General features: G+C 43.4%; 1 protein-coding gene across 3 annotated transcripts in view; it reads left to right on the plus strand.

Annotated features, from left to right (window-relative positions):
* The window catches only part of LOC138497642 (polyamine-modulated factor 1-binding protein 1-like), a 2990269-nt gene that overhangs the window by 947264 nt on the left and 2015993 nt on the right, over window positions 1-27012 (plus strand). The gene's annotated exons all lie outside the window — the stretch shown is intronic.

Consider the following 27012-nt stretch of genomic DNA (forward strand, 5'->3'; position numbering starts at 1 on the left):
GGGAAAGAATGTCCACCAAATCTGAATGTGCTTGACATTTGCTGTTCAGGAACATTTTGTTTAGGTTTCAGTAATGAGCAGCCCACAACCTCGAAAAAGAACATGGAGTAGAATCTGTGCCTGACGCGAGCCGTCTTTAGTTTTCTTGTACAGAACATGCTTTTCCCTCCAGAGAGACTTTTGTCACAGATGGCCCTAATAACCACAAACTCCCAAACACAGTTCCAGGTGTTAAATTGATTTTCTTGAATGGGCCCTCTCTCCCTTGTCTAGAAGCAGCAAGCCACACCCTAAGCAAGGCTTCCCTACTCCCTAGATTAGTAGCTACAGATTGTTGACTCCTACTACCTATATTCTAATTTGCTGGCAGTGAGGGCCCAATGGCAACTGCCTAATCGACTTAACTCCCTCTGGGACTTTCTACATCTGCCCTACTCTAGTCCTGGGTTAGTCCTAAGGTTTGTGGATAGGCCTTTCAGACACTCGCGTCCTACTCTTTCTTCTTCCTTTTGTGCCCTGATGTTCCTCTCTCAGTAGCTATGTCACACACCCTTCCTAAACCTACTCTGCTCTCCCTAACTCCACTGATATTCTCGCATCTATCTTTGTCTCTCTTATTTCTCTCCTATGTCTCTTTTTCGCTCTCTCTCTCTCTCTCTCTTTCTATATATATATATATAGAATATTACATGGCCACAGTAGTGGCCATGTAGTTATGGTTAAGTTGCTGTTTCCATAGGAAGAGCACTTTTTGGGCGGCTTGTAACTTCACTCTCCCGGACGAATCCACGCCAAACTTTGCAAAAAAAGTATATGGCCCACTCTGAATTTTTTGCAAAGTTTGGTGAGGATTTGTCCAGGGGGGGCAAAGTTATAGGTGGGGGGTTCCAAAACTTTTTTTTTCCCCATAGACTGAATCTGGAAAAAACTTTGCTCATGCCTACAGCCCAAACCGCTGGACGGATTTTCACCAGATTTGGACCAGGAGTAGCGGCTTGGTCCCGAAAGCATGCTTTTGCAGATTTGGTGAAAATCCGTCCAGTATTTTTTTTTTAAATGACCAAAAAGTAAGTCATAAAAAAGTAGTGATATCTGTATTCGGTCCGCGGACACACTTCCCTGTTCGCTCCGCGGACAGTGTCCTGATTGGCCAATCCGCTTGCGTAATGTCCGCGGACATGCGACGTGTTCGCTGATTGGACGGCGTGAAGCGCGTCAGATTGTCGGTAGCGCCCGCCATCTTGGATTCGCGGATGTCCGCCGACAGCGCGGTGAAACTTGGTTTAAAATTTGTATTTAGTAGAGTGTGTTGGTGTGTAAGAGTGTTTGTGGAGGTGGGAGAGTATGAGATAGGTTAAATGTTGTGTTTTTTGTGGTAGACGCTCTTGTTGTGTTTGACTTGCCTGTGGACAACACGGCTGTTCTGAAATGTTCTAAATAAACTAAATGGGGGGTGTTCTGAGGACGCAATATGTGTCCGTTTTGTTCGCAAGAAAGCTGAAACTGTTCTAAGAACACTTGCGGTGTCCTGAAATGTTCGTAAATAAACAAAATGGGGGTGTCCTGAGGACGCTGTCCGTATTGTTCTCTGGTAAGTTGAATGTGTTCTAAGAACACTTGTGGTGTCCTGAAATGTTCGTAAATAAACAAAATGGGGGTGTCCTGAGGACGCTGTCCGTATTGTTCGTTGTCAAGTTGAAAGTGTTATAAGAACATTCGCGGTGTCCTGAAATGTTCGTAGGGGGTGTCCTGAAGACGCTGTCCGTATTGTTCGCTGGCAAGTTGAATGTGTTCTAAGAACACTTGCGGTGTCCTGAAATGTTCGCAAATAAAAAATGGGGGTGTTCTGAGGACGCTGTCCGTATTGTTCGCTGGCAAGTTGAAAGTGTTCTTAGAACACTCATAATGTCCGTGGATATTAAAAGTTTCCATAGGCCATAGTTGAAATGTTTGACTCTATGGGTGTGATATGCTGCGGCGGTTGTGGCCAGAGCATAGAGTCTTGGGTGCATGGCTATTTGGCCATGCACCCAAGACTCTATGCCCTGGCCACAACCACCGCAGCATATTACACTCATAGTGGTTTATAACTTTGAGTCAAAAACAAATTTATAAGAAACAAAGTTATAAGCCACTATGGGTGTGATATGCTGCGATGGTTGTACTTATTATAATATACTTACTGTTTGGTTTAGTAACTGGAGTACATGTATTTCTTGTTCATTTCTGTGATAAAAGAAAATAGCATGTTAGTATTAGTATTTTGTAATGACTTATTACATTGTATAATCAACATTTCTTTTTTTTTTACCATCCTATTTAGTAGATTACAAACCAGAGTACTGTGCAATTTGCTCAGTTTCTGTGTTTGTTGCTAAAATCATTGGGTCTGTGGGAGAAAAAAAAATCCATGCTGGATTAAAAAAAAACTTTTTTTGTTATGCTACAGTTTGTTTGTTTGTTTTCAGTGTTCACTTGTTGTTTCTGGCTAATGCTTTATACATTGGCTTGTTGCAGTATTTTGGAGCAGTAACATATTATTTATTTGTTTGGATATTGTAAAATTTTGGAGCAGTTAGATACCAATTGGCGTATTCTAACTGTCTATTTTATTATATATTTTAGTGGTATTGATTTATCTGTTTGGATATTGTTAAATTTTGGGACAGTTAGATACCAATTGGCGTATTCTAACTGTCTATTTTTTGCTCTAATTTAGTGGTATTCATTTATCTGATTACTTGTTGTAGAATCTTTGGGCAGTTAGATAGCTTTTGGAATATTCTAACAGTTTATATTTTTTACTATAAGTTTACTTAAGGTTTAAGTACAGTTTAGTTATCAAATTTTGGTTTTAAGAACATTAAATAAGCGTTTGTAAGATTTGCTGGTAATGTCTGCTTTAGAGTAATGGTACTATCATTACATTGAAAACATCCACATTTCTTTTTTATATATGCAGTGTGGTGCCCTGAATTGGTTGTGGCTCCTGCGTGGTAGATTATACCTATTTGTTGTGAAGGTTTTCTTACCAAGTGATATTTGACCATTTGTGAATCCAGTCAGCTTGCAGTTGTTTTTGGTACCATCTGCATTGTAACGTAGAAGCATTAGTAATACGTATTTACTATGTGTTTGTATTACTATCGTGGAGCGATTATCCGAATGGCATAATCTACCATGGTTTGCATTTTGTACAAGCTGCTGAAATGGAATGGATTCACAATTAGGTATTGATATATATATGAAGCGTTCATTGAGGATTTCTTCTTGTGTCACATTGTTGCAGTGAGTGCATGTATGTTTCCATATGTATGAAATCTGGAAGATTTCATTTATAGGAATGTTTTTATTTTCCAGTACTTGTAGTAAGTACATTAGACATTCTTGTAGATCTTCCTGTGAGTTTTTAGTGAATTTAACCATTCCAGCACAGTAGTCCAATTGTTGTTTTATTCCATAAACACTATACGTGTCATCAGGATAGTTTGTTGCATTTCTGTGAAGTACTAACATTTGCAAACACACTTGGGCTGTACTGTGTAAGTAAATGTTGTCAACAATTGGTGGCAATTGAAATACAATATTCATTGCTACATTTGCATAGCAACTTACTCCAACTATATTTGAGAGTTGAAATGGACCAGGTAGTTCTGTATCTGATTGATTTTTTTTTTTAGTTTGTCTTCCTTCTTTGATGAAGTACCCGGTTTACTTTCCCTAATGGGTTCTTTTATGTTTGTGGTACTTGATAAAGTTTTAGTTTCTTTTACTCTCTTTTGAGGATTTGCAGTGACATCCTGTTGCATTTCTGTTTGATTTAGTTTTCTTTTACAACATTTTACTTTTTGTGGTACAGAATATGTGTTTAGATGGGGGGTGTATAGTGAGCGAAGTCTATTGTATTCTAAAATGCAAGGAATATCAGCGTTTACTTTACTTCAATCAAAGTTGATTAGAAATAGACCGTCAAGTGTAGGTAAGCGTGATAGTGCTCCATAGCTCATGCCTTCTTTAAAGACTGTGTTACCAATATCTATCATTGCTTTGTCTAGGGTAAGACCTTCTGATTCATGAATCGTGACTGCGTATGCAAGAGTTAGAGATAATGGTTCTCTGCGTACATACATGTCTTTGAAGAGAAGGAATCGAGCTGTTGAGCGTCCTATCCTTTTAACTTCTGAACGTTTGTTAAAGAGAATATTGACAAACTGAATTTTGTCATGTGGGTATGTTTGAAAGCCAACAACTGTACCCAGTGCTCAATTAACTAGTCCTTGGTCCACGTCAAGGTTACGTTTAAGCATTGCTCTGCAATTTAAGAATAATTTTAAATCTCTTATCCAAAGCCTGCTGTGTTTGAGATTGATTTTTCTAAACTATTTAGTCTTGTTGTGGCTTGGTCATACATGGGTAGTGTCATACCATGTACATCTAGTTTGTCTGTGGCGCTAATTTCCATTATTGGTTGCATTTCTTTACTTAACATTATTTCATTGAATTTGAAACAGCTTGCAAGAGTTGGCATTAAGGCCAAACAATTGACATTTTTGTGGGCTACATCTGTAGCACATGCATTATCACCATAAAGTGCATGAATGTGCTGGGTTTTCAATATTGCTTCTGCTTCTTTAGAAAGTATACCAACTCTGATACTTTTTAAGATGTTGGCATAAGTGAGATCTGCAGATTGCCACATGTTTTCTGTTAACTCTCTGCATTGGAAATGTTGCCAAAGGTTGACATTTCCAATGCTGCCAACAGTTTTACGGCAGAGTTTGTGTCCTAATGTTTAAAAATAGGCTCACCTTTTACTTGTGTCTATTGAAGATCTCCAAAAACAATAATGTGTTTTCCTGCAAAGAGCTCTTCATAGTTTGTTTTGAGTACTTCTTGTAATCTGAGGTGAATCAAAGCCAACATTAGGTTGGTCACCATGCTCACTTCATCTATTAGAAGCATTTTCATTTCTTTCAATACTCTGCGTAGTTCCATTGCAGCTTTTGTAGAAAGTTTGTAATAGTCTAATTTGTTTTGGTGTTCTACTGGCAGGAGTAGTAATCGGTGTAAAGTGACACCACCTATGTTGTAGGCAGCTAAACCTGTGGGGGCAGTGACAACAGCTGATAGTTTGTTGTTTGTCAATTGTTGAAGGAACTTACTGATGATTTTGATTAGGAATGTTTTGCCAGAACCAGCTTCACCACTGACTTACAATAGTATAGGTTTGTAATTTTCGCAGGTGCATTCTTTGTTTTCATGTTGTACACCATGTGCAATTTTTTTTGTTAATTCTTGAAAAATGCTATGTTGCTCATTGTTTAGTTTTGATTGTAGTATAGTTAAGTCTTCTTTATCTTCATACTGAAACATGGTGTTTTCAACTTCTATCATAGCTAATACTGCCTCATTTGTTATTAGTGACTCTCCCAGTGGTTCTTGGCTTCCTATTACAGAAGGTTGACTACTGTCAGGAGTGTCCTTATCTAGTTGGGCCTGGAGGTCGTCTTCGTGTTGCTGTTCATTGTGCAACATTGTTTTCTACTGTGTAAAGTTTACATCAGTTATAGTGCCTTGATTTGTTTTGAAAGCGTCTTCATATGAGTCATAGTAATCTAGTATTTCTTCTTCTTTTCTCCATGGTTTAAAGAGTTGTAGCAGGGACATGTAATATACTTCTTTATGTTGAGGAGTCTTTAATGACAATTTGATACGATTAATTACATTTGGTTTGGTGAGTTTTACTAAGCTGCCTTCACAGTTTGTCACTCTGTATTTACCATTTTATTCATCAGGTTTTATATTATTTTTGTATGTGTAGTTTTGGGCTATGTGATATAGACACATGGTTTGCAAAGTGGTACTCCTGTTTGGGTAGTATGTGTCCAATAAATTGTTTTTTTAAAATGTCTTGGCTGTTGGGATCATGTTTGGCTATTGTTTCTATATCTTCGTATGATTTTAGAACTCTTTTTCTAGATTTAGCTGGACCAAGACTTAGCCATACTATATTTTCAGATTTACCTTACAGTGCAGTACCAGTTAAACGATCAGCTGCTTCATAGGATCCACATTCTCTATGGGACAGCATTTTTATGCCCAAGCTGTATAATTTTTGAGACACTGTTTTATCTGATGACAGTTCATTCCAGAGGTCTTGCAGCTCTGTCTTTTCTGCTTTGGTTAAGTATGCTGTGACATATCGTGCAACTGCAGTAGAATTGTCTGCAATGTACTGCACATCTATGTTTGCATTCCATAAGTGGGCAATGATTGCATTGTAATCATTGATATATTTTAATTCTTCTTTTATTTTTATGTGATATGTATTTTTAGGTGACTTACCTTTATCACTGTCTAACTGAAGACATGAGGTTGTTCACTTGACCTGTATTTGTAACTGGTCCAGGGAAACCAAATCGGCATTTGGTGTAGTATTTCTCTTTGTTTTTGTAGTTGCGATGACAATATTTACGACATTTGTGTCTTTGAAATTGTAAAATGTGTGCATGAAGATCACTATTTTTGGATTCCGATAGAATTTCACAAGTGACATATTTTTCAATAAACTGTAAAACAGTGGCATCACTGTCTTGACCAAATTTAGGAGCATCTTTAATCCATAAAAGCATGTGGATATGTGGTGCTCGTCTGGCTTGGTATTCTTTTCTCCAAAAGAAGTGTTGCACTTCTCCAAGGGGAGGAACAGTTTTATTACAAATAAAATGTAGCATGGCAATGAAGCGATGGTGAAAATATCTTGAAACATTAACAGGATCCAGAGAACAAAGTTCTCCAGGTGTTGGTATATCTATGTTTGTTTTGTTTTTGTTTGATATGCGTAGGAAATCATGTAAATCTTCCCATGCATATTCTGCACAACTTAATGTAACAAACCTAGTGGGTGGGCCAAGGTTTCTGATCATACAACGTACATCTCCGTGACGTTGAAACCAGTACTCTTTAGTACCACGCATATTTGCTAATAGATTTGTAATATTTAATTGTAAAACCTCATCTTTTTGTTGCACTTTTTGTAATAATTGTGTAGCTGTCATATTTTGAATTGTGATCCTGATTTTAATGTGTGGGATCTTCAGAATACATCCGTAATGAGCAGTATTCTGATGCTGATATTTGAATAGGTCTATCATCGTACCTTCCTCCTTTGCCAGTGGGAAAGAGTAGAGGAAAAGCACGTGCTTCTATACTTTTTTCCCATATGCTTATTGGTGATCCTTTTGTTTGATGCATTTGGTACGTTTCCAGTGCATCTTCTATGGTGTCATTAGAGTGCAATGGATGAATTGTATAATGGTCTAAAGTGTTTGATATTGTAGCAGGATCTAGGAGCTCAAATTGACCAGCTTCTTGTCTCTTGAATTATTTCAGTTGTATCCTTCAAGTTTTCTTCAATATTAATTTCTGTGTAATATTCATTATTCTCTTTAAGATATTGCAAGGCTTCTCTAACTTTATGTAAATCTGCCAGCTGTTGCCACATTTTTTTGTCTTTTGTAGGTACTCCATTTACCAAGATAATTAAAGATTGTTGCATTGGACGTTGCACTCCTAGAGTGTGCACATTTTCTTTTAGATCTTATGGTAAATACACTACTTTCCACGAATACCTTTCAGTAATTCAGAGGGAGGTGATTTTGCAGTTTTTGGTTGAAGGCGTATTATTGCTTGAAATGGGTGCACTGTTTGAATTATGATGCTCTCATATAAATGAAGTTGTTGAAGGGGTTTTGGTAGTGGATATAATTCCAAATTATTTGTGATGGCACGTGAAGGAGTGTGGTTGTTGTCAAGTTTTGTAGTGCAGTAACTACAAAGTATTACGGGGTCAGTTATTTCGTATTTGTTTTCGGTTATAAGGTAGAGAGCTAATTCAAACCTATTTTGTAGGATAGGTCTACAGTTTTTGTGTTACTTTTATAAAAAGTTCTGGAGCAACATACACACACATGGTTTGGTACTTCAGCTGATGTACTTTTAAATTTTAGTATTTCTTTTTTGTATGTGTGTAGTAAAAGGTTGCCATGTGTAGAATTGTTACTAATTTGTTTTACAGCTATTTCATTCTGTAAGTGGGTTTCACTTCCAAAATATTTTTTCTGGATATAGTCGATTTCTTCTAGTAGGTCTTTTGCTGTACCATGTAGAAGAATGTTATTTAAATTGGCTAGTGCTAAAGCAGGACTTTTAGCATAGTACAGTTTATAAACTAGATTTCTTATAGTTGAATGATCCTTTTGATATCATGGAAGGTGGTTTTGCAAGTAGGTCTTTTAATGCAGGCCAATGAATGTCCTTGTAGTCCTCTGTACTTGCGTACTGGACAGGTATCCATATTTTTCAGTAGTTTAATTTTGATGTTGTCTTTGCTTTTCACATATTGATTGAGGAATTGGCGTAAAGACTTGAAAAATTGTTTGGGAATGTTACACATTGATGTGCATGGCCATTTGTACACTAGACGTTCTGATTCAGTTGAATGGAGGGGTAATTCTAAGTTTTCAGGACATATTTTTGTAAGAAGTACTTCTTCATTGTGGTATTATTAACTTTTTCATAACCTTGACCACTGCTATGTATGGCAATTGTATTTGTTTGCTTTTGTTTGCATGCTTCTTCATTAAAGTATGGTTCTGTGCTCGTAGTGTGACTCCATTCACCTCCGCAGATAGTTAAGAAGTTCTTTCTGTTGACATTTCGTTTATTGAGAAGTCTTTTTTGTTATTTAGTTATTAGTTTTGTTAGTGGTTTCATTTTATTTAACACTAATATAAATAACTTTCTTTTGAGAAGAATTGCACAGTCTATCAACGCTTTGAAGATTAATTTTCCTACGATAGGTTTTAAGCGTTGAACCTGGTTTCTCTCCTGTTTTTATAAGATTTTGAAGGACTTTGCGACGGAACATTTTTGCTAAAATACTTTTCTTGGTATGCTTACTTTGTACTATATCGAGATTTAAAGAAGCAGTTTTATCTGTAGTGATAGCTGATTTTCTGCTAATTGTTTTTTGGTTTGGTTTACATTTTGATAGAGGAGGCAAAGTTTTTGTACTTGAAACTTCTTTTGTTTCACTAAATGACTGTATTAGCTGTTTTGTTTCAACCTTTTTTACAAATTGTGCTAGAGATGGATGCTTATGTTGGACACTTTTATTTTCATTTGCTCTACTTCTGCGTTGCTTTCTACGGACTTGATTTTGGGTAGGTATTCTTTAGGGTCTGTTGAAAAAAATAAATAAGGGAAGGGGTGGGGTTTTCTGCAATGTATGTGTGCTGTGTGCATGAGTGTTTGAGTAAGATGATAAAGATGTATGTAATGGTGTGTGATTGTGCATTGGGAACTACAACTAGTAGGGATGGGTATTCTTGAATTAATGTGTTACTAAACTGGGGTTCAGATGACAGAAAAAAAATAAGCTAGTGGTGTGGAGAAGTATAAATAGTATATCTAATGCTATACAATTAAAACAGTTGTTTGTTCTATAACATCTAAATTCTAGCTGTTGAGTTGGGTAATTTGTGTGTCGAAAAATAGGAATTTGTGGCCCATTCTGGCTGTAAATCGCTGTTTAAGACATGGGGATTTTGGACAGAATGGTGCAGAATCTCTATTTTTAGGCAAAGAAATAGCATGAATTAACCTTACAGTGTGTTTGAGTAATAATGCAAATATTATGGTGATATTCTACTTACTTTTTTTCTAAAATGAACAGGTTACTTCTTAGTTGTTCTTTGAACTTCAAATTCGGTTGCTTCTTTTCAGGAGAATGGTCTTCACTGCAATTGTAAAAGAAACAAATTAGTAATTTTGTTTGTATATAGCACTGTTTTTAATTTAGACATTGTTTTTTTTTATTGAAATGCTCAGCACCTTCCTCAAAACCATTAAAACTCTTATTTACATAAGATACGTCGCACCAGTTGAATACATATGATATGTTTTTAATGAACAAATTGTATTGCAATTGCTAACTGTAGCAAACAAAATATCTTTACTATGTCTTGTGACCGGATCCCTCAGGAGCGTATCATTGCACCACCACCGGGCTGACATGGGGGACAGGGGGAGCGACCAGTCTGCCACAAGAAGCTCATGGTCGGACCACATTATTGCCTCAACCCTTGGGGCTGTAGCTACCCCACTCCCCTCTTTAGAGGTTAAAAGGAAATCAATTCTGGTGTAGGTGTGGTGTGGGGGGGAGAAGAATGTGTATCCCCCGGGCGCCGGATGTGCCACTCGCCAGACGTCCTCCCAGTAGTGTTCCCTCAGCAGGATCTGGAACGTTAGGTTATCTTTAGTTATCCCTTTCGGTTCGGTTGCCCTTGCTGTCCACCAGTCCAGCCCGGGATCTATTATGAGGTTGAAGTCGCCCCCCAGTATCATGGCCCCTTCAGCCCATTCATCCATTACCCCTAGGATCTGGGTTAGGAAACCTATCCGGCCCGAGTTGGCAGCGTAGAGGGTGGCTAGGGTTATGCGTTCCCCTTCGTAAGTGCCCTTAATCCCCAGGAACCTCCCTCCAAAGCCTCTCTTTGTTTCTGTATTAGTAAGGTGGAGTGTTTTGCTGAAGAGAATCCCCACACCTTCCTTCTTCGAGCTTCTGTGGGAGGCCCAAAAGTTGGCACCGATTTCCTGTGATTTGTGATGTCATCTTTGATGTCGTGGGTGTTAGTCTTAGCAGTGCACGGTGGTGGCGCGAGTTATGGTTGCTTAGTTACCATAACTGGCGAATTTCAGAGGTTTTTCGGTTTTACTTGGAACCATAACGTCCCTTTAACAAAGTTTTTTCACTGAATATATATATATATATATATATATATATATATATATATATATATATATATATATATATATATATATATGCAAGTAAGCACACCAAGACAAACCGGACGTGTATGTGTAAGTAGCGCGGACGGGTGTGCGTGTGTAGAGCAGACATGTCTGTATGTGTAGAGCAAACATGTGTATGTATAGAGCGGACATCTGTGTGTATAGAGCGGACGTGTATGTGTAGAACAGACGTATGTGTGTGTAGAGCGGACGCGCGTATATGTGTTTGTGTATAGAGCCGATGTGGAACAGACATGCACGCGTGTGTGTGTAGAGCAGACGTGTGTATGTAGAGCAGGCACCTGTGTATAGATCAGAAGTATGTGTGCGCAGACCAGACGAAGTACCAGCTAGTAGAGCCGGTGATTCCTTAGTGCAGTTGAATGCATGATCGAACGAACGCATGAGCGACGAATTAGGAAGTATGTAGATATAATCCGATCTCATACGCATCATATCACATCACCACGCTTACTCTCTTCTTTTACACCATCACCCAACTAGAACACAGCGATACTATGACACCATTCGGTATAGCTGTTCTCATACCAACATCTTCCTCATACTACACATCACTCTAACTAAACACTGCTGGTTACACCCTCCAGCCGGCGTTCTCCTCAGGCCTAACGCAGCCTCAATCGATCTGAATAATCCGGCCAGAACGAACACATACGCCTCAACCCTCAACCACCACACCTAATGCTAAGAAGCTGCCTCCACATGAATGCTACACCTGCAGCACACATATACGGTGCGCACACGCCTCTTTGACGCCTTTATACTCTCTCTACTGACTTGAACTTCGGTTCCCGAGGGCGTTCAACCTACCAGCGCCTTGAGACTATACCAATGGTACATAAGGCGCTATATAAATGCAAAGTAACATAACATAACATATCCACCCTCTGATCTTACTCTCTCCTACTACTGTCCCCTCACCACCCTCTGATCTTACTCTCTCCTACTGTCCCCTCACCACCAATACTCTGCCCTCTCCACAGAACTACTAGTCCACCCCACCTTCTACTAAGTCATCCTCCGTTCACTCCCTCAGCCACCTTCCACTCACTCTACTCGTTCACTAACACTCCTACACCTTATACTCACATTCACAACACAATACCACATACCAATATCTCATCTTTTCCACACAAAAAACTTCCACACTCCTGTCCACTATCCTTCCTCTTTCTGGCTGCTTGGTCTGATACCTCCTCCTCTAACTTCACCTGAACAACCCACACCTTCCTGTTTCTTGTCCCCAGCGTTATCCTCCCACCTCCTTCTTCCATTAGTCGTCTCCCACTCGTTCACTGGGCCTGATCTTCCTTGCCTGGGAGTTGTTACAGACAGGACAACACAAAAGAAGGGGTCTAAGCCCCACCGCTTTCTGCGTCACTGTCTGTCAAGTCCGGTCAATCGTAGCCCTCATTGAGTAATGTTCCAGTTTGTGTCCGGGAGCTACGCCAAGGCGAGATTTAAGGTTATTTGTTGAGTCCTGCTTGAGTTCATGTCAGCGAACCACTCCGCAGCTGAATTCCCTGTAAGCAGCATGCTAAAGTCCATTTCTGGGAGCCACGCCAATGTTGCTTTATCGCTGGGTACAGTTTGGTCTGCTGTCAGTGTGTGGTGCTTCTTGCTGCCTTGTTAGATTGCTGCCATGCTGTATAGTGGTTCTCCTCTATGCTGAGAGTGGTACCAATCCCCTCTTGACATGGTCAGCCTACTTCTCCTGTCACATCCTATGCAAGTAAGCACACCAAGACAAACCATCACTCCTTTGCCATGACAGAGCCCGATCATGGAGATTGTGAAGTAGGTAATGAAATAGACCTGAGATAGTAAAAGAAGAGGCGATCCAGCAAAATAATTGATTTGCGATGCCTTATTCCCATGATCCACGGCCTTCATGAGATGGGAAGCAGCCTCCAACAAAAGGCTATAATAGATGTTTTGGGTAAAGGGATATTAGGTTTCTTTTTGTCTGTCGTTCATTAAGAAAATGGGGACTCCACAACACAGGGTTATCTTCCAAACCATGCATTTTTACATTTTAGCAGCCGGTGCACACAGTGATTGCTCTAATCATGTCTATTAAAAGTTTATTTGTAGAAATATAAGATTGTTATGCCCAGGTTTATGTGTAAACTTATCCTGCTTAAAACATCCAAACTCATTCTTCTCATCCATATAATCCATAAAACATTATATTTGATGTCTATCCAGCAGTGATTAGAAATGTGTACCATGTTTCAGTAATGCAATCTACTAATAAATATGAATATAAAAAATAAAAATAAGTTTTAAATGGGAACCTGACAATATATAAATGTGTACCAAAGCCGCAAGCAGTTAGATTGTACTTTATTCTTCTATTCCAACTCCAAAAATGTTGCTGCTCTTATCGCATGGGGAATAGCTATTGATTTACATATATCTCTGATTCTTACTGTTGTAAGGGATCAAGACTAAGACTCAGACACAGTAGCATGTTAGGTGCTTGCTATAGACTTTTATTTATCAAAATAATAAGAGGGTTGGGGAAATCCTATCTGTACCTAAGAGGGGGTTTCCCTGCCTCAACAAAACTAAAGATCGTCTGTTTCAGGATGTTAAAACAAAAGAGCGTCCTCCGTCCTGTGTCCAAAAACCCTGAACCGGCACTTACATGCGAAACTCAATATAATGTCTACAAGGGGATTTCTGTAAGCTATGCGCTTATAGCTTTTCTTTCAGAGTTCCAAAATACAAAGTTTTAAGGTGCTAAAAAGAAAAGAATAAAGTTCCACCAGGAAAGTGGTCCTCCTTCCCCTAGATTTCTTCTGGTAGTCTAAAAGACACTTTATTACAGTTCAAGTTTGTCCAAGGGGAAGAGTCTTGCCGTGAGCTTCATTTAAATATACAATTATCTTAAATGTTCAGTTTCTCATATTTTGTACTGCCATTTGTCTCTTTATCTCCCTAGTGTACCCTCATGCCAGCATAATTGCAACTTTCTCACTGATCCTTAAAAAGGGGGATGATTCTTCCCTTTTATATCTGTTTGTTACTGTTTCACAATTTTAGGTTTACTTGCCTTCCTACTCCTGGTTTACTCTCCTGCCAGGATGTCACGTTACTGTTTCACAAATTGAAGTTCACCTCTTTGTCCTAGGCTCACTGTTTGCCTGGTTCACTAAACTGCCAGGGCTTTTCCGTTCTCCAATCACTTTCTCTTTCATGCACGTAATAATGTTTTCCAATATTGGGTCACCAACCCTTTTGCAGCAAGGTTTGCATTTTTTATAATTCCTCTACTGAAATATTGGGTTTCCGACCCTGTCTTAATATTGCTCTCATCCATATCAGTTTCTCTAATGGTATCACTTTGACTCTCTCGTGCTATTAGTGCGACACGGCATTCACATTCAAGTGCTCCGGTAACACATTCAATTTCCCTGGGTTTTCCTTCCGTCTTTCCTTCTCCTTCCTTTTCGGTCCGCTGACTCGGGCTGCGTCCCGTTAGCCGGTTAGCCCTTGTTTTGCCTTGTACTGCTCCATGCAGCTTAAGCTGCTTAAGGCCATCAAGCTGTGAGCTTCCTTCGGTTCGGTCTCCTTGCACGCCGTTCATGTCAGCCTCCGTTCTGCTTTTTACAGTCTGTTCGCCTTAAGCATTCCTACTGGCATAAGAACAAGTTACCAACTGTATCAACTCTTCCTCTCTCTCTGCTTCTGGTCAGCTGTGTCAGCTTTAAACTTCCCGGCATTGCTTAACATTTTCCAAGAACTAGAACTCAGCGTTGGCTTCCTGCTTCTGGTCATCTTTATTGCTCTATGCCTCATCCTCATCTCAGTACTAAAAAGTAGGGGGCGGGGGGTAAATACGGTGTTTGGTTGAGAAAACGACATCACAAATTACATCACAAAAAGTCCTTGTAGGTATGTTGCAGGGACACAGGAGGGCTCCTCTCGCAGTCTCCAAGGACCTCTTGCCCAGGTGACCCTCCCTCGCTCGTCTACCCCCAGGGTTGGGATCCAAGAGCAATGGCCCTGCCCTGGCCACCTGAACAAAGGATCCCCGGGAATAAGCTGGGAGAAACCCCTCAGGTTTCTCACAGTGCACTCCAGTGCTCTCCAGCCACCTGGACACATATAACATGCCAACTGGACACATATAACATGGAGAGTTTATCTCTTCTGGGGAAAGGCTTCTTACAACACCACTTCCTGCTGCATAACCTCTGCAATTAAGGCCATCAATATTGGGGACCCTTTCAGGACCGTCATTCGCTCCAAGATGGTGGCTCCAGCGTCATCTTCCACAACTTTCTTCTTCCACTGTAATTGCAACAGGTGATCTCTGCAACGCCTTCTGCTTCTAATGGCCTGCACCTGAGGGGGACTTAAATATTCAAAAGTCCTGCTGAGTCCCACTACTGCAGTTTTGTGCCTCCAAGTCCCTCTTCCTCGCTTCAGTACTTAAGGCATTGTGGGACTTGAAGTCCCCAATGTTCTGATGATCTTTTTCTTCTGAAATACAAACTGCATCTTTATTGGATATATTCCATCATTAGGGAAGGGTTTTAGAGAAAATAATGGTTGATATACATTTGACAGAGAATTATTTTAATTAGGAGTCAGGGTATTATCGTTCCGATTCCTACACAAATTATTCCTCGATTGATCGGAAGTATTTTCACAACCATTAATGTGGGTATCCTACTCTGACAGCAAGCCATTAAATATTGTGGCATCATGGAGTTCTCCTTCTCTGACGAAGACAAATACTGAGTCCCTCCTAAACGAATCCCCCTGTTCCTTTGGGGGCCTTCTCCTCCCAGGTGATCCACCCGGCTAATACCACCCCCAGGGTTAGGGTCAGGTAGCGGCTGCCTTCCCCTGGCCACTTGGGAGGAGACTTTCGGTAGGGATTCTGAGAGGATTCTGCATGATTCATCACATAATCCATGACAATTTTGCAAATGATTCATCACATAATCCATGAAATGTTTGCAAAGGGCGTGATCAAACTGGTACAGTGACCGGGTTCAGGAAAAGGGTGCTAATAGATTTTCTTTCGATTCGAAAGGATCGGAGGCTTACACCCTATCCTGGGTCTGATACTTCTGAATATGCAAGGACAAATTCAAATGGTCACTCTGGCTCAGATCATGCAAGCACTAGACCTGCAGGACTTGTTGGCATTACTGGATCTTCAGGATACTTAATTCCATGTGCAATTCACATAAAGGGGCTTCAACTGGCTGGGAGCACCACAGCGCTTGCCACAATACCACCATAAACTCTTTCTATCTGCCTGACGCTTCCTGCAGAGCTTAGTGGACCCACAAGAAGCATCCAGGATCGATCATGGGACTGCCCCCATGATGTCTGACCCTCTACCGCCCATCTTTGGAAGGTCTTTCGACCTCCAAAAGGGGATTTAACTGGGTTGGGAGCAACACAGAGCTCACCTCAGCATCACCAGAAGCACTCTTCCCATCTGCCTGAGGCTGCCTCCAGAGGTCAGAGGACCCACAAGAAGCATCCAGGAACGATCTAGGGACTGCCCACGTGACCTTTGACAAAGTGCCTCCCGGTTACTTTGGGTATATAAGCACTGTGCTTTGGGCGTCCATTCGCCCTGGCGTCCAGAGCTTAAGGGAAGGCATAGCTAAGGGTTGCTGCTGTATCCTTCTGTATTTCATTCTGTGTTCCCTCTTAGCCTCTGTTGGCCACAGGTTGCCACATAAATGCCTCACATACAGCACACAAACAAAATTTTAATCAAACTCCAACACAACACTCCATTACAACAACAAATTACATACTCCTGCAGTCTTCACAACTGACATTCTTCACCTGCTCACACATAAAAATAATAAACTCATTAGCACACACTCACCAGATTTACTCTTCCATAGAGAAACATGGCTCAAACCCCACCACATACTATTATCCCTGGTATGCTTCCCCTGCACTATCTCATCCACCACAAAGATTGCCCACACAAACAAGCTGGTGGCATTGCCATCATATATAAAGACACACTCGCACTTAGTAATCCCATCCCATACACATCCTTAGAAGCACACTCTCTCACTTTCTCCCCTCTATCACACCCACACCCCACCTTTCTCCACCTCATTTATCACTCTCCTACACACAATCGCAACTTCCACACCAACTGGACAGACTTCACAAACAAACGCACCTCCTCCACCATCAACATCTACCTTGGTGACTTCAACTACGGTAGTTCCGTTCCAGACACCAATCCCATACTAATGACTATCCTCGCTCACTCACGCATTATGACCTCACACACTTCATCACCTATCCCACACATATTTCTGGCAACACTGTGGACCTGGTGATCGCAAGCAAAAATCATGTCTGCTTGGAAAATCGGATCTGGGTATTGCGAGGAACCACGAATGAGACAAGGGCACAGAAGACTCATGGTGTTGGCTAAAGACTTTTATTGAAATGATAAAGGGGTTGGAAAATGTCTGTGTCCCTAATCTAGGAGTTATTTCCCTACCTCAAGCACAACTAAGGGTCTGTCCTGTGTCAAGATGTCCAAAGCAAAAATGTCCTGTGTCCAAAATCGTATCCTAGTCCTCTCATTCTAAAAGTAACTCTTAAGTGTTACGTGTATTGTCTTTTGCTTGAAAAGTGCACACATGTTCAAGTTCAACAAAAAGGTGTTATCCAACACAAGTTTCAAATGGATAATGTTCACAGTTCCTGGGAATGTCCCCCTTCCCCAGGTTTCTCTCCACAAAACAAAAGCTCCAAAGAATAAACAAATTCTTTAAAGCCCAGGAGGATGACCCCCTCCTCTTGGTGTTAAAATCCATTCCAGGGGAAATAACTCCCAATTCTTTTCCACAATCAATGTAATTCAAAATCCGAAGGGCATGATTCTTCCTTGGGATTCTCTTTTCAAAGTACCACAACTTGGGTATAGGTCCCAGACTCGCAAAACGCCTGGCATACTCTCTTGCCAGATTTGCTTGTGTAGTTCCTTTACACAATTTGGGTGCGGGTCCCAGGCTCGCAGGACAACTGTTATCCTATCCTGCCAGGTTCTTGATTTATTCCTGTATTTCCGGTATTCACAAAGTTCCAATATTCTGTTGTGCTTTTATCAAAACATCAGGTCTCAGACCCACTTTCATTTACTTCCTTTTATCAAATGTCCAGACACCTGGTATACTTCCCTGCCAAGTTCTCGCTTTATTCTTGTATTGCTTGTATTGACACAGTTCCAATATTCTGTATATCAAAGTACCGGGTCTCAAACCCACTTTCATTCACTTTATCAACTGTCCTAGTGACCCAACCTCCTTCATCGGGCTCAACAGACTTGTATAACTGTATTGATGGAGCTGCCGAAGCACCCCAGTGACCCAGCTTCCCTTCTCAGAGTACACCAGCTTTCTTTGGCATTCTCCGGACCTCTCATGGCAAACATACAGAAGCACCCAGTGTCCCACCTCCACTTCACGGTCTTACCAGCTTCGTCTGGTGGCTTCCATGTCCTTCGCGGATCCCGTTTCGCTCCTCAAACCTTCTCCGTGTTCAGGCAGCATTGGTACTGCTTCTCGGTTCCCATGGTCGCCAGGAAGGGTCCCCTTCTCTTCCTGCTGCCATCCCAGCATGGTGAACCAGCTCCTGCAGTGCTTCCTATTTCACAGTCTCCCCGCTCACCTGTGGACCTGACTGCTTGGCTTCCCGGGCAATGGTTAGCCTGTTGAATCTCCATTACTTTCAGCTGTTCCATCTTTAAACTCCTGGATCAAGGAAGGGAGTTGCTTGGAGCCAGTTAGCTTCCTCCAAGGACTAGACTGCGCCTTTCTGGTTATGCTGAGTATTCGGCATTACTCAGCTACTCTTCCTTGTCTCAGCCTTTATCATTCTGTTTGTTACAGAATATTGAGGGATACTGTCAGAAGGCTTTACGGGCTGTTGAAGGGGATGGTCACAGTATGCTGTCAAGGCATGAGGAATGGAAGGGATATCCCTGAAAGGGAAAGGTGGATACCATATCTCATCTGATGATGCTGGGTCCTCCCGCTAGGGCCGCCACCTCCTCTCATGTGATCCTCCCTGAAATAGCTACCCCCAGGGTCAGGATCAGATAGCGGCTGCCGTCCCCTGACCATATGAGGAGAGGCCACCTCTGGAAAAGGAGTGATGACATCATCAGATTCATCACAGTATTGTGGTCTGACCACTTTGCTATCCCCTTTACGCTCACATTAACACCACCACCTGCCACACATCCCTCTCACTCTCCAGCCAGACAAAACAAGCACCTTTACAGACATAGCCTTAGCACCATTCATACCACTCTCCTCCCACTCCACATGAACGTCTCTCCATCAATACAACACCATCATCACACAAGCATTCAACAAACTTGCACCTCTCAAATTACAAAAACCCCTCAAGAACCACCATGGTTCAACAGTTCGCTCTTCTCTCCCAAGTGGGAAGCATGATGCCTAGAAAAAGGCTGGCAAAATAACCCAACCCGGACACCCCTCAGACACTGCCAAAACAAATATAAAATAGCCATACGTGATGCTAAAGCCACCAATTACTTCCAAGAACTCCAATCCGCCACCAATCATACACAGACACTATTCAACATAAAGTCCCTCTCTAAACCACCATCACACCTTCTGAACTCACATCCACTGCAGTATGCAACTCCCTCGTGAACTACTTCAACTCCAAAATGCACAACATCAGGACAGACCTAACCTCAACTCTCCTACTCACACCGCCCACTCCCAAGCATTCCAATAAAGGGACACCTTTCACCCAATCGACACCCTCATCACCCTCACTGCCAAACAAAAACTGTATGTTTCCTGGAGGAAGCATGCCGCCTCAAGCTGCATCCAATTGCATCACCAGCTTAGCTCCCCACTGGCTCACATAATCAACTCTTGTCTCTCTCATGGTACTGTCGCCACTGCACTGAAGACGGGACAAATCTCACCCATCCTCAAAATAAATCCCTCAACCCCACGCTCCCTGAGAACTACCACCCCATTAATATCCTACCATACCTTGCCAGAAACATGGAGCACTTTGTGGTTATGTGTTGTTGCAGTTGGATAATTACAAACAACCTACTCTGCCCATTCCAATCTGACACAGCACTGAGACAGCTACACTTCACATCCTCAATGACCTCCAGAGCATCACAGACAAAGGACACACAACACTACTCGTACTCCCCAACCTCTCTTCAGCCTTCAATACTATCGACCACTCCATTTGACTAGACCTCCTAGCCCAGTGGATGAATGTCTCTGGCCCTTTACTCGACTGGTTCACCTCTTTTCTCACTTACAGGACACACGTTGTCTCCATTCCTCCTTATTGATCAGACCCCACTGCTGTCAAGTATGGGGTCTCTCAAGGCTCCTCCCCATCTCCACTCCTCTTCAACCTATATGTTGAATCCATTGGACAGACCCTTAGCAAACACAACGTACATTTCCACCAATGCGCCATGAGGCCTCTGGGCGATTCGGCGCATTAAGAATTAAAATAAATAAATGCACAAATGACACACAGATATACTTCCAAATGTCATCCCCCTAAACAACTCCACACCCTCAAAACCTCTCTTCACCATCACCAACTAGATGGCCACCAACGTCCCCAAACTCAACCCTTCCAAAACAGAATACCTCCTCATCTTCCCCCCAAGGCAGAAACCCAACCTAACCCCCAGGATCCAAGAACTGGCCACAGACAACCCACACATATCCCTCTCCACTCCGATTAAATTGTTTGGCTTCACTATCTAACCCTACCATTCCTTCCCACAACACATAGCTGCTGTAACCAAAACATGCAAACTACAACTACACCTCCTACACAAATTCGGATATATCCTTCCTCCTGACGACTCCCGCACCGCAGTCCAAGCACTGGTTCACTCTTAAGCTGGACTATGGAAATGCTTTCCTCACTGGACTCCCCAGCAACACGCTTGCTCGCCCTGCAAGCCATACAAAATGTAGCAGGCAGACTCATCCTCCACCTACCCAACCATTCACATATCATCCACTTCCTTGCCTAGCTCCACTGGTTCTCCATACCTTAGAGAAATGCCTTCAAAGGGCTCTGCATTCAATTCAAAGCCATCCAACTAAAAACTCCATCTTACCTTAATGACAAACTCTAACCCATCACCCACACAAACACCAGACAAACCAGCCAACACTTTCTACACTTTCTTCTCTCTAAACTCACATGCATACACAAAAACCAAGCATTTACACACTGGGCACCCAGGACATGGACCACCCTACCTTTCAACATATGTACTGCATCCTGTTTCACCACTTTCAGAAAGAGTCTCAAAACAACCCCGTTTCCCCACACATAACCCTGCCCTCTTCCACTTCTATCACTTGTCTAGAGAGAAGCAATGTGTCTGTGTTTCTGTGCTTTGAAGAACAATGTGTCTGATTACAGTTCATCTTTCCAGCAGAGAATGTCACAGCAGATGCCTGGCTTAAACAAACAGACTTCGGCCTCCCACGGGTGGGATCTCTGTCAGGAAGCCCTGAGGAGCTTTTTTCCCACTGGGGAACTCCTCAGTGTTAAAAGGAAGTGTGTGGAGTTCTGCACCAAGGAATTTCCTTGTCCGGGATTAGAGGACCTTTGACTGTCGGCTGGATGGTTGACCTCCACTATGCATTCCCACCAATCACTGTCTTAATGCTGGTTCTCAGGAGCCTGCGCCTGTTTGGTCCACGTTGATCCTAATTGCTCCGGAATGCGCTCGGAAAATGTGGTACCCGAAGTTGCTGGACATGTCCATCTGCCTTCTTCAACCCCTCCCCTGGAGCTTTCCTGTTCTCCCAGTCGGAAGGCTGCATACTCCAACGAAACTTCAGGAGCCTAAACCTTCATGCTTGGCTACTGAGAAGCTGAGGTACATTGAGTGTGACTTGCTGGACCACATCCTATATGCTCTCCACTGAACTCGGAGGCCTGCCACTAAGTCTAAGTTATTGGCTTGGTGGCGGTAGAGGGATCTGGGCCCTTTATCCTGTCTTATATCCTCTGTTTTGGGTTTCTTGCTGTCCTTGTCCTGTCACTGTGAAGTGTTGCCTAGCTGCTATCTCTGTTTTTAAAAAGACCCCTGAGCCAGACACTTTCTTCACAGTTCCCACTGTTATGCACTTTCTGCTGGGATTGTGCAATTATTTTCCCCATGATAGTTTGTGTTTCCAGCGTGGAACTTGAGTTTGGTGTTCACATTTTTTATGGGCACTCGTTTGAGTCCCTGCATTCATGTTCTATTCGATTGCTCTGCCTGAAGTTGATTTTCCTGGTTGCCATCACTTCCATGTGGCAGGGGAGTGCTTTTCATGCATTGCATTAAACCTTTTCTTTCTTCAAAGAGAATGTGACTTTGAGTGAGGCCATCCTTCCTACCAAAGGTGGTCTCTGATTTTCATCTCTTTCAAAATATCCATCTTCCAGTGTCGTTTTTTTCTTCTCTCTCATCCTTCTGAAGCAAAGGAGTGATTCCATCACCTGGGCTACTACTTCTCTGGGACAAAGGACATCCGGAAAGATGGCCAGCTTTCTACGGATTATGCTGATGCCCGTGCTAGCAGGTCTATGACCAAACCAACCCTGTCAAGGTGGATCATCCACTGCATCTTGGAATGTTGTGCTTGATGGCGTCAGAGCTCATTCAACCAGTGGATTGGCTTCCACCTCTGCCCTGCTGTGAGCAGTCCCAGACGTTTGCCAGGCTGTTATAAGGTCCTTGCTGTGCACGTTCACTAAGCATTACTGCATGTTTTGCTAGAGCAGGCCTCCAAAGCGTTCTGATATAGGTTGTGCCCTTGCCTTCCTGCCCCCCCACTTTCTCCAGATCTACGTACTGCTATGGAAGTCTATCATAGATCAGGAATCCATGAGGGGGAGGAATCCATTAGAAGAAATTACTTCCCTCTCTGTAATGTTCTTTGTGATGGATGTTCCTCCTGCAGATTCCTCATCTCCCACCTAACCTGCCCCTCATGGTGGTTCGCTAGTACACCTTTTTTAGTTCTGCCATCCTGCTGCGTCGGAGTGCTATGGAAAAGGGTGGAAATAAGGTCACGTGGTTCTGCGCCTCAAAATATACTGGCCGTGACATCATGTCCGGCACTTGAAGGCATCATGCAGAGCTAACCCAGAGCTCTGCGGTGCCCCACAGGTAGCAGAAAGGTTTCAGAAAATCAGATGCACTGGGTTTAGAGTAGCACAGATGAGGAATCCGTGGGAAGAACATCTATTTAAAAGAACATTACCGAGTGGTAAGTAATTTGTTCTTCCCAACCTAATCCTCCACAATGGAGGAATGAAGGGCCTTTCGTCTTAAGATGCTAGACCTGTTTGGCAAGGCCATGGAGCCAATGGTGAAATTAGGATCCACCATGCTCAGATGAGCCAGCAGAGGCCCTGTGTAAATCCTCAAGTGTATGCTTGTAGGCTCTGCCCCCACTCCTACGGGAAAAGACTAGTCTCTGTGCAGCACAAATACACCTTCCGATGGCAGTCATTTGGTTACAGCTCCACTGTCCTCAGTGCTAGGGGTACAGTAATTTTATGAATGGAGGCCTTTTTTTACAAGGAAGGTGACGCCATCCCCTTTGGGCTCAAACCTATGGGTTCCAGGTAGGCCAGGAATTCCATGCAGAGTTCAAGGTATTACCCAAAAATCTCAAAAAACAAAAACTGTGCGGTAGATTTGATCGAATTTCGGCTGTACGAAAATTTCGTACAGCTGAAAAGTTTGATCCAATTCAAAATAAGGTACCATTGTAGTGAACAAGGACAGAAAGGGTTGTGGGGGTGTTCCCTACACCCTTGTTCGCTACAATGGTACTGGGAGTTGTGGGAGGGTCCCCTGCTTCATGCACATAAAATTGTACAACAATAATAAAGAGGACCCTATAACGCTGGTTCCCAACCATGCAAGTAAAGTGAACTAGCGTTGCAGGGAGATGGGGGAGTTTGCGGCACACAATGGGGTGTGCTGCAAACAGGTAAGTAGGGGGCAAGTGAGGGGTGGGGTGAGGTAATGCGCCAGAAATCGAGCATGATTTCACTGCAGCGTCCATTTCTAATTTGGCTTTTTCGAATTCGGAATTTTGCGATGCAGTGAAATCCCATATGATATGATATGGCATTTATAACGCGCCTATACACAAGTGTTTCAAGGCGCGAAGAGGCAAGGGAGGGGAACAAAAGGGAGGACAGACAATGATCCTACTAGGGCAGGTGTGATTTGGATAGCGCAAGTGCGTGGGAGGGGGGCAGGGTCAGTGCAGTACTTGGGAAAGTAAGTACAGCCAGCTAGTGGCAAGTGCATGGGTAAGTGCAGACATCAGGTGTCAAGGGCTGTTAGGGGAGACTGTAGCGTTACAGAAACAGTCCCCAAGTGCAGGGGTTGCCAGGTGGGCAGTGCAGGTGTGTAACGCTGGCTACTAACCTGGGTCGGACCTGGGCCCGAGATCAGAGGGTGTCGAGGTGGCCAGTGCAGTTCCAGTTACAGCCAGGCGGTGTTACGCTCACCTGGTATCCACAGGGACGCCACCCAGCCGGGTTAATCGCTGGTATGCTTCTCAGCTTTGCCCAGGTGTGGTCTGCGGGGAAGGTTCTGCCTGAAAATACAGGAAGACTGTGTTGAAGACTGACCGACGGGAGTAAGTATCCTCCCTCCACCCCTGTATGATTTGAGCCCCTTTGGGGCCCTCTCCTCACCTTGTGGTAGAGTTTGGTGTGCTCTCCGTCCTGCCTTCTTTGCAGGGGCGCGTTGTCTTTCATGGGCGTGTGCGGTGCAGTTACTTCACTGACGCCGGCCCGTTTGATGTTGTTCAGGTAGGTCTTATTGCTGTTCTTTAGTTTTGTTGCTATCCTGCATGCCTTTCTTGTTTAAAATGGCTCTTTTTTCTCCCTTAGGTATGCAGAGCTTCAACGCAGCGAACTGGCTTGGTTGAGCCCCGCTGGTAAATGATGGCGCATTAAGAGCGCTATGATGCAGTAAGTAAGCGCTATGCGCAGCACTGCGAAGTCTTGCCTTTGCTAACCTGTGTTTTCCTTCCTTGTAGGTGGTGGTGTTCTTCAGCGCAAGTGGAATGTCCGGAGTGGTGCCAGCCGAGAGGCGACCAGCCAGGTAAGCCTTTTGAGCAGTTCGTAATTTACAAATGTCTCTACTGCTTTCTTTAATGTTGCCTCTATCTTCCTCTGTGAGGTTGTTCTGTCCGGGAGGCGTGCAGATTCGAGGAGGCTGCTCTCAGTAGCTGCGAGTGGCTAAAGGTGAAGACTGCAGGTAAGATGCTGCTACTTATGATGTTCCTTTTGTCTCCTTGCAGGTTCTGCTTCTCCGAGGTTTGAGGGAATAGCTGGACACAGTGAGCGTCACGCTGCAAGCTGCAAAGTAACGCGAAGCGTGTTGTCTTGCTCGGGTGTGGTTTAAATAGCCCCAACAAAATGGTCCAGGTAAAGTAGTCCCTAGGCTACCACACCCAAAACACTAGACCGCATAGCTTGGTTCCTGGGAACCAAGCTATGTGGATGCCTCCATGTTGGCTGACAACTCAATAAGTAGTTCCCAAGCACATGTTTTTCATGGTGTATGAGCCTGGCGCCACAGGCGCCAGGAGTGGTCCCAAGAGGGTTTTGGAAGAGGATGCCAGGCTCTAGAGGCCCGAGTCCTGACTCCACCTGGCCAATGGGTTTGCCAGAGGGGGTTTTGGGCGAGGGTCATGACGGGAGGTCAGCAGAGGAGAGGAGGAGAGAAAGCAGCAGCATAGAGAAAGGTTTTGAGGTGCTTCTGGAACCGGAGATGGTTCTCCTCAAGTTTAAGGGAGGCAGGGAGGCTGTTCCAGAGAGGGGCACCAGCCGAAGAAAGAGATCTACCACCAACTCGTTGCTTGGAGAAGCGACTGACCCTAAGGGAGTTGGAGGCGGATGAGCAGAGATCTCGAGAATGAAGATATTTAGGGAGAGAGTTGAAGGTATTGAGGCCTCAGGCCCCAGAAGGCCTTGTGGACGATGAAGAGGGTTTTGAACTTGATCCTCGCAGCCACTGGGAGCCAGTGCAGAGATTTCAGTCTTGGAGAGATACGATCCCTGGGCTTGAGGCCAAGGACAAGTCTTTCAGTCCTGTTCTGGATAAGTTGCAGAGGGCGGAGAGTAGAAGCAGGCAGATTTAGAAAGAGGCTGTTACAATAGTCCAGCCTAGAGAGAACCGGAGCTCAGGAGACAGTGAGCATCTGGGGAAAGAGAGGAAAGGAAGAATACCTCTGAGGAGGTGCAGCTGGTAGTGTGATGTCTTAGTGAAGTCCGAGATGTGATGGGAGGAGGAGAGTTTAGAGTCGAAGATGACACTGAGGTTTTTTGCCTTGCAGGTGGGAGCAGGAAGAGGGCCAAGAGAGGCCAAGAGAGAGCTGGAGGAAGGGAGGGAGTGGGTGTGCCGATGAGGAGAATCTCAGTCTTACTGGCATTAAGGCAGAGGTCATTGGCCGCACACCATTCCTGGATAGCAGACAGACAGTCAGAGATAAGGGAAGGAGAGGAGGAGGCCGAAGGTAGTCTGAAAATGAGCTTGGTGTCATCTGCATAGCACTGAAAGTTTGGGCAGAGAGCGGCGATGCGATGGGCAAGAAGTGCCAGGTATTGATTGAACAGCCAGGGAGAGAGGTTAGACCCCTGGGGGACACCATAGGTAGAGGAAAAGATAGCAGAGAGGAAGAACCCAAGTTGGACCTGGGAGGGTCAGTCAGAGAGGAAAGAAGACAGCCAGGCCAGAGCCTGACCTGTGATACCCAGGTTATCACGGAGACGGTTGAGCAGGATAGCATGGTTGACAGTGTCAAAGGCAGAAGAGAGATCAAGCAGGATGAGGACGCAGGGGGTGTTTGCGTCAAGGCTGGAGAGCAGGTATTCACGGATGTTCAGGAGAGTAGTTTCCGTGCGTCTGGCAGCTCTGAAGCCAGACTGATGATCATGAAGACAACCAACAGATTCAGTGTGGAGATTAACCTGGGAGAAGGCCAGTTTCTCCAGGAGCTTGCCCAGAAAGGGAGTGATGGAGATTGGGCGATAGTTAGCTGGGCAGGAGGGGTCGGCAGA

The sequence above is a fragment of the Ambystoma mexicanum genome, chromosome 5q, assembly GCF_040938575.1.
Source record: "Ambystoma mexicanum isolate Mex_15411 chromosome 5q, UKY_AmexF1_1, whole genome shotgun sequence".
Classification (NCBI taxonomy): Eukaryota; Metazoa; Chordata; class Amphibia; order Caudata; family Ambystomatidae; genus Ambystoma; species Ambystoma mexicanum.